Genomic DNA, 8,467 nt, shown 5'->3' with positions numbered 1-8,467 from the left:
AAGCCACATTCATTGGAATTTGATATGTGTACCTTTTTCCTCATGTGCTTTATCCCACTTCAATACAATGTCTTCGAGTTGAAAATATTGAGGACTTTCATATATTGCATCAAATGAATATTTGATGAACTGTTGATGATGTGCATGTATGATCTTGGCTTTATCTCTTTCTTCTTCGAGTTCGAGGATTTGCGATTTCCTTAATTAAATAGAAGAGGAAGAAGTTTCTTCAATAAATTGAACTAGTGATAGAGAGGGAAGAGCTACATTTTTAAACATTCTTTCAACTTTTTCCCAGAACCAAATAAAAGGAAATGCCTATTGGGGTCTTCCATGTTATTGAATCTGCCCATAGAAAATGTTAAAGATTTATCCCAATTTCTCTTACTTTGATCAATAGTTCGTTTGATGATCCTTATGAGATTTTTATTCGTTGATTCAACTAGACCCTTCCCCTAAGGATAATAGTTGGCATAATATTTAAACTTAAAACCTTTTTTGAGAGTGAATTCTGTCATAACATTTCCTGTGAAATAGGTTGCACTGTCAAACATGAGAGCAGTTGGTAGGCCAAATCTGGTAATAATAAATTGATTAATAAATTCAATGATGTTCTTATAATTGACTACCTTGAGTGGAATTTCTTCCACCCCCTCAGTGAAGTAATCAATTGTTGTAAGGATATAACTATGCTCCTTTCAAGAGTGAGGAATGATCTCACTTATTATTTCCAATCCCCGTTGCTCAAATGGTTGTTCAATGTTGACCGACTGCAATGGTAATGCGGTTTTCCTCTGTCTTCCAACAGATGTTTGACAAATTTTAGACTTCCTTACATATTCGTGTGCATATTTGAACAAGGTTGGCCAATAATAGCCATCATGCAGGATTTTATGCACTATTGTGTCCCCTCCAAAATTTCCACCAACTAGTCCATCATGGAGTTCCTACAAAACCTTTTCTGCCTCAGATTTATCAAGGCATCTAAGTAAAACATAATCATAATTTTTCCTAAACAAAACATCATTGATGATTTCATATTTCTTAGCTTTTAATCTCAAAGATCTTTTTCTTTTATAACTGAGTTGCATAAGGGCATATCCATTTTTCAAATAAAAGACGATATCAACATATATAGATTCAATATCGTTGAGGCTTACCTCACATATTTTTATATCATCACCTGAATCTTGTGGTGCTAGTAAGTTGGATTCTCTAGCTAACATTCTGCAAAAACCTTGACCTCCAGCAATTTTAGCTGGTCTAATCTCAATGTCACACTCTTGCATTGCTATTACCCACTTTGTTGCTTTCTCACCTAATTCTCGTTGCATTAGTAAATTTCTCACTGAAGACAATGAAACTATTACTTTAGTGTGAGTTTTAAGAAGGAAAGGTCTGAAATGTTTTATGGATTTAAAAATAATGAAAGATTTCTTTTCAACATCTGAATAATTCATTTCACCACCCTGCAAATTGGAGCTAAAGAAAGAAATTAGTGCTTCGGCTTTCTCATCATTGACCTGTGTGAGAATAGCTGCATATGATGTCTTGGAAGCAAAAGTATATAAAACAAACTGATTAGAAAATTTTGGAGTTGCTAAAGAGGGAGAATTTATAATGGCTTTCTTGATAAAATTGAAAGCTTCATGCTGAGTATGTCCCCATTTAAAAACATAATTTTTCTTGATCATAGATTGGAGGGGTAAAATAATTTGTGAAAAGTCAGAGACAAATATTTTGACAAAATTTATCTCACCTAGGAAAGATTTCATGGATTTTTTGTTATGAGGCAAAGAGATTTCAGAAATTTCTCTTATCCTATGAGGATTTATGTGAATGCCATATTTAGATACAATAAATCTAATAATCTTACCTTCACTTAAAGCAAATAAATATCTCTTTGGATTTAGATAAATTCCATATCTCTCACAACGTTCAAATATTTGTTTTAAGTACTTTAAATGATTACTGCAATTTTTTAAATACATAGTTATATCATCTAAATAAATTACCATTTTTTATTTACCAATCCTTTGAAAGCTATATCCATGGCTCTCTGAAATGTTGCACCAGCATTGATCAATCCAAATGGAATATTTTTATAAGTGTATGTTCCCCATTTGGTTCTAAATGTGGTCTTTAGTCAATCATATGGATGTACAAGAATCTGATTAAAACCTGAAAATCCATCTAGAAAAGACATTAACTCTGAGTCTGCAACTGATTGCAGTATTTGTTCCATAGGAGGCAATGGAAAGTTGTCCTTCTAACAAGCATTTTTGAGATTGCGAAAGTCTATACAAATTCGAATATCACAATTCTTTTTCCTAATTACAACTAGGTTAGAAACCCACCTTGAGTGTGTGATAGGAAAGATTATTTTGGCTTTGAGAAGTTTATTTAATTCAGATTTGATTTGATTTTCTAAGTTTGGGTGAATCTTTCTCAACTTCTGTTGTACATGATTTTTGTCAGATATCATACGAATGATATGTTTAATTATAGAAGTATCATATGTCTTGACATCATCATAAATCCAAACAAAAACATTTTTGTATTTCTTCAATAAATGAATAAAGGCTAATCTCTCATTGGATGTAAGACCAAGACCTAGATTAATATTTTGAGGTTTAAGGTCAGTTATGAGATTAACTAACACAAACCTCAAAGTTGAACTTTGAAGATTCGATTTAGTTGGTTTCTTGAATTTGTCCTTAAGATCATAGAGATCTTCCATCTTAACCACATATTTAGGTATGGGATTTACGCTTGTTTCATGTTTAAGCTTATTATCATGTTGATCTTCATCTATTATTTAGTCATCATAAGATCCTTCAGATGTTAGAAAAATTATGATATCTGGATCATTATTAAAAACCCACCAATTGGTGATGTTATCAGGAATAAAAGGCCTGAAAATTAATTCTATAGAAAATCGATCGGGACTATAATATCCTGATGGTATGAGCTTGGATGCAACCTTAGCCAAAAGATCGACACTTTCATTTTGAAGTCCTGGAATTGGGGAAATATTTAATGATGTGAGATGTGAGGTTAGGTCCTAAACTTGTGGTTGATAATGTTTCAAATGTCTAGAAAGATAGTGAATAATATTCCTCACCTGTTTGATTACAATTTTTGAATCTCCAAATACTTGAAGGTATTTAATATCAACGCTAATGGATTTATACAATCCTTGAACTAATGATTCATATTCACCAGTATTATCAGTGCACTCAAATTCAAGTCTGCATGCCAACATAGTTTTTTATCCTTCGAGGATAACCAATATGCAACCTGCTACAGCTCCATCATTAGATTTAGATCCATCAAAAAATAATTTCCAAAATAAAGAATTGGCTACAGGTTTATCTACAAAATTGACACATTTAGAAGAATCTGTTTGAGAATAAGTTTCTATTTGTGACGTAACAGAATTTTCCTAAAAGGGTAAAGTATTTGCATTAAAATTGCCTAAAAATGATTCGATTCAGTAATTTCCAATGATATTACTATTCTATGCAACGGGCTCATTCTCTCCTTCTAGTTCTGTGATGATATACTTTAAATGTTTCTCACAATCGACCCTTATTTGATTTGGCCTACCATTATAAGGAAGCCACATATGGGACCAGTCTATTGCGAAATAGTCGTAAAGCCTTCTAGAGCAGTCTCTACTAAGGATAAAGTCATAGAATTCAGGGATGTTGCCCATTGGAACGTCAATCACTTGACATACTTTCGGGTTTGATGAGAGTGCAATGGTAACCTGATTGATTTCTCCTATGACTTCAACTTGAGATTGATATAACTAAACAATGCGAAACAACATATTTTTGGGGTTCAACATTCAATTTTGCACATAAAGTTTTTGGTAAATGTTGGACGAGACTCCAAAGTCTACTAAACAATTGTGCAAATTCTTATTGAAGAATTCAAAATTCAAAAGAAAAGGAGGTGTATGGGATTTAGATCTACCACCTATTAAAGCAAGATCAGTTGAACTCATTTTGTCTGATGAAGTACTCGGAGGCCTACCCATTTCTTCAACAGCTTAAGAAATTATAGCAGTAGGAAGAGGAGAAGTGGGGAATACTTTTAATTATTTGAGTAATAGCTCTTGTTGATATTTTAGCTTGCTAAGCTCATGGAACATGATATTAGCTCTAGTCTTCTTCATGTCTTCGATGATTTTGTATTCCATCTCATCAGATACTAGCAAGGTCTTAGCTGGAGGTGAAGAATTGGATTGAGGAGGAGTCGTTTGAGTAGATTTGGGAGAATATTTCTTACCCATTGCTTTATCTTTGGGATAAGGAGTTGAAAATTTATGTTTTTGATTTGTTTGTGGAAAATCAACAGTTCTCTTGCTTCTGGTAGCGACAAGTAATGCTTCCTCTGATTCTTCGTTATCTAACATAAGAAGAATCAAATCCCACATTCCTTTTACTTCAACTATCTATTTGTCATGGATTTGTTCTTCAGTTGTTGATAGTTCTTCTTCCTCAAAATATGATTCAACATTTGATATTGTATTTGGAGGTTTAGGATCAAAGGGGTAATTTCTTTTGTAAGGTCTAAAATATTTCCTAGAGGAAGTCTCGGCTACGTGCTTTTTAATTTCGACCATTTCATTGGACATGGTTTTAAGTACCTTTTTCAGACCTTCAAGATCGAAAGGATATTTAAGTTATTTCTTCTTGGGTTCATCCTTGAAAGTGATTTTCTTGGAATTTATTTCTTCTAATACATTCTTATTATCTAAAGCTAAAATGTGTTTTTCCACAACTATGGCTTCTTTCATTTTTTTTCCAAAGTTTGTTTGGCGGCTCTATCTACAAAAATAGTTGTATTCAAGGGAAGAGAAGAAATGTACCATTCATTTTGAACTTCAATGCTTGGCTTGGATGCCACTGGAATTTTGTTTAATAATTTGTTAAAACGGGAATTGATGTCCTTAATTGGGTCTCTAGATTTTGCCTTCAAGTTGTAGAGATCATTAAGAAGCGTAGTAATTGAGCGGTCATATCCAAACTTGGTTAGGAACTATTCCTAAAATGCATTCCAACTATCAATAGAATGAGATGGTGAGGAAAAGTACCAAGATCCTACTGATCCTTATAAATTATAAGGGAATAATCTTACAACTGGGTCTTCTTCAACAACTCCATTTGGATTTATGGACAATATAAAGTTATTTGTGTGTTCTTCAGCAGCAAGACAACCATTTCAATGGATGAGAAGGTAATGGATGCAATGGTCCTACTATTTGAACAACTCTTGGATTTTTCCATGGTATTTGAGCCATTGTGGGTATTTGTCTGGAAGAAGATGTACCAGTGGTTGAAGGAGATTGGGTAGAGGAGGACTATGCTCTTGTACCTATGTAAATCATGATCTGAGATGATGAGGTCAATGATTGGGTTTGATATAAGGATGATGGAATGAATGAGGGTGTTTCTGGTGATGATGAAAAAATCTCACTATGAGTTTTAGATTCTCATTTCTTAGTTTTACTTCAAGGAGGAGGAAGGGGAAATTCAAATGGAGGAATTCCAAAATTTTCACTCTATGATCTAGTTAATCTTCGAGAGGAAGGAAAATGAGAAGAAACACTGGCATGGGAAAATTCAGATTCTTCTTGAGACAAAAAAATGCCTTGTCACTTATGAATTAAAGATTGAACCTCGAGAGTTTCTGCAGAAGAATGTTGATCTAATTTCCTTAGAGAAACACTAGTAGATTGTAAATATTTCTTCACAACTTCACATTTAGGATTTGGTATTTCGAATGTGACCGAGAATTCGGAGGCGATGATGAGAGAGTTTTACTCTTAGAATGGCTTTCTGATTTAGATTTTCTTGTCATTCATATTCGTGGCCCACCTTCTAATGCCAAAATGTTGAAGCCTCGAAATTCACTGCGACAACATGGGGGCTAATGACCCAGTCCCGACCTTAAAAGCAACTCCTTTTCTGTTTGGTATAGTGGCTCTGACTGGAGATAATGGGACCAGTTTCCCAGAGAGGATTGATTTGATAATGTTGTTGGGGATGGTATAAGATATAACAGAGCTTGATTCAACTAAGTGTAATCTAATCTAAATAAAAAACACATGCATATATCTTAATATAACATTATTTGACTACAAATATACTCGGGAATAAACTAAAGAATGTGATCTACAAAGATATCTCAAAAAATTGGTAATAAAGGTCATTCAACTGCCAAAGGAAATGAAATCATTTAATGATAATTGTTTTGGATAAATAGTTAGACAAAACAATTGAGAAAACTATATCACATATAATCATTCTTCATGTATTCAAAATGAAATCAGAGTTGAAACATCATACAAAAGTGCAATAATGCAGAACTATAACTCAAATTTTCATACATAAGACAATTAAGAGAAAGTGTATTGTTAATGCATAAATAAAACACAATAGTACGATAAAAGTGTGATATATGAAAGGTCCTGCTAATGGACTCAGCAATATTGATCCAATTTCAACCAATCAAATACACTCTACGAGTAAAGAACTGTAATTTTAGTAGAGCATGCTTGATATTCAAAGAAAATTAGACCTTGTTTCAATAATTTCATCAAAACCTTCCTAAAAATACAGAAGTGTAATGTCTTGAATGTGTTTTTGATAAAATTCTAGAGCCCTCTATAAATGCATGAGAGGTGTTTAAATACTATAATGGATGCCTCAAAAATAGATTATTACAAAAAAATCTAAGGAGGTTTTAAACAACATTCCTCAGAGTAAGAAAAAAATAAAAACTATAAATAGAATTAAACTAATGACAATCTCCTTTCAACTTGAACTAACTTTGTCGACTAACTAGATCTTTGAAAATTCAAATGTCAACCATTGGTTTGAGTTGAGGCGGCTCACCGATTTTGTATTTTAACTGTCCAACAAATATATCATTTGACAAAGCTGGCACCATCTTTTGTGCAGAGTTAGTTAAACACCACAGAGTCATCCACTGACTATGTGGTTTTACTAGATACTTCCAGTATGTTTCCTAATCTAGTATTGTTAGTTGTTTGATTACTTAGTATTTTATCTGTGTTGTCTATTTCCACTGTTATTCCAGTTGTTTGATAGCTGGGAGAGAACCTGGTATGCGCTCTTTGACAAGGTTGGCACTATGGATGTTTTCATTAACGACTTCAATTATACTTCTTGTCGTTGTTGTTGTCACCCTTTCTTCCTATTTTAACTGTGTATCCCAATCTGCAAATAGAATTTATTTATGGGATTCTTGTATTTTTGGTAGGTCATATTCAAACCTCATATCAATCACTTGGTTTGTCAATTTATCAATTGTCTCACAGTAAGGATTAATCTGTAATATTTTCTCACATAAAATTTCTTCTTGCTATATTAATAGGGAATTTAGCTTAATTGCTTCTTTGTCGAACTCATCCATTTGATGGTTATCTTTAAATCTATCCACCATGGCCTGCATTTGGAAAATCCATGAGTCCTTTGCTGATATGCTTGCTTGGTGTTGTAACCACATTTGCTCGAATTCCCTTTGAAGCTTAGCTACCTGTTGTTCTCCTTACTGATTAGTTTTTTCTTGTTCTAATTGCTACTCAAGCAGAAGATTTTTCTATTCTTTTTCTTTTAGAAGCAGTCAGAATTCTATTGATTTATCAATGGTCAATGTGGCATAAGATCGTATAAACTGTGACAACTTCGTAAGATTTTATAATGGGTCAGTAGGAGTATCTTTCCACACAGCATCCATGGATTCATTTTCTAGAGTTGCAACAGTCGTGGTGTCTAATTTCCTCTTCTTTCTTTGTCTTTTAACTACAGCCTTCTGAGGAAGACTCTAGAATATATCTAATGAATGTATATCTTAAATTTTTAAGACGATTTTGGAAGTAGGAAAAGTAGGAATAACCTCAATATCTTGAGTGTCTGTATCCCCTTTCTCTGTTGTCTCTAGATTTGCTTTATGCTAAGTCTATTTGGGGGTCTGAAAATCATATGTTTCCTGAAGATTTATGCTTGTTTGGAGCTCGTTATGGAATTTCTCGCATTCCTTGTCTAAGTCAATGACTAGGATCTTCCCTGTTTAAGTGGAAGTGGATTCGACCTCTGTCTGCTTCTTGGACAAGGCATGTTCTGTCGTTTGCTCAGTATTTCCTTTTGTATCTTTCTCAAAATATTTATTAGGACTCCCTTCTCCATTCTGAGATTTTTTTTCTGACTCTTCTGACTCATGAGTTGATTTCTATTATGTTTCCTCATCAGAATTTTCCTTTGAACTTACCTCCAGGCTTATGCTTGGAGTCGGTTCTCTTATTGGTTCAATTTGTAATAGTTACAATGGGACCTTTAACAATATTTTATTCCTATATACATAAAAATAATTAATATCATCTGGGCTTAAGTGTAATGGTGTTGAATGTAGGACCTATTCAAATGTTTCATCT

Source organism: Pinus tabuliformis, chromosome 2_2, assembly GCF_031772625.1.
Source record: "Pinus tabuliformis cultivar Carrire ecotype Pingquan chromosome 2_2, CPIR1, whole genome shotgun sequence".
NCBI classification, from domain to species: Eukaryota; Viridiplantae; Streptophyta; class Pinopsida; order Pinales; family Pinaceae; genus Pinus; species Pinus tabuliformis.
Note: the sequence above shows the minus strand (reverse complement) of the source record.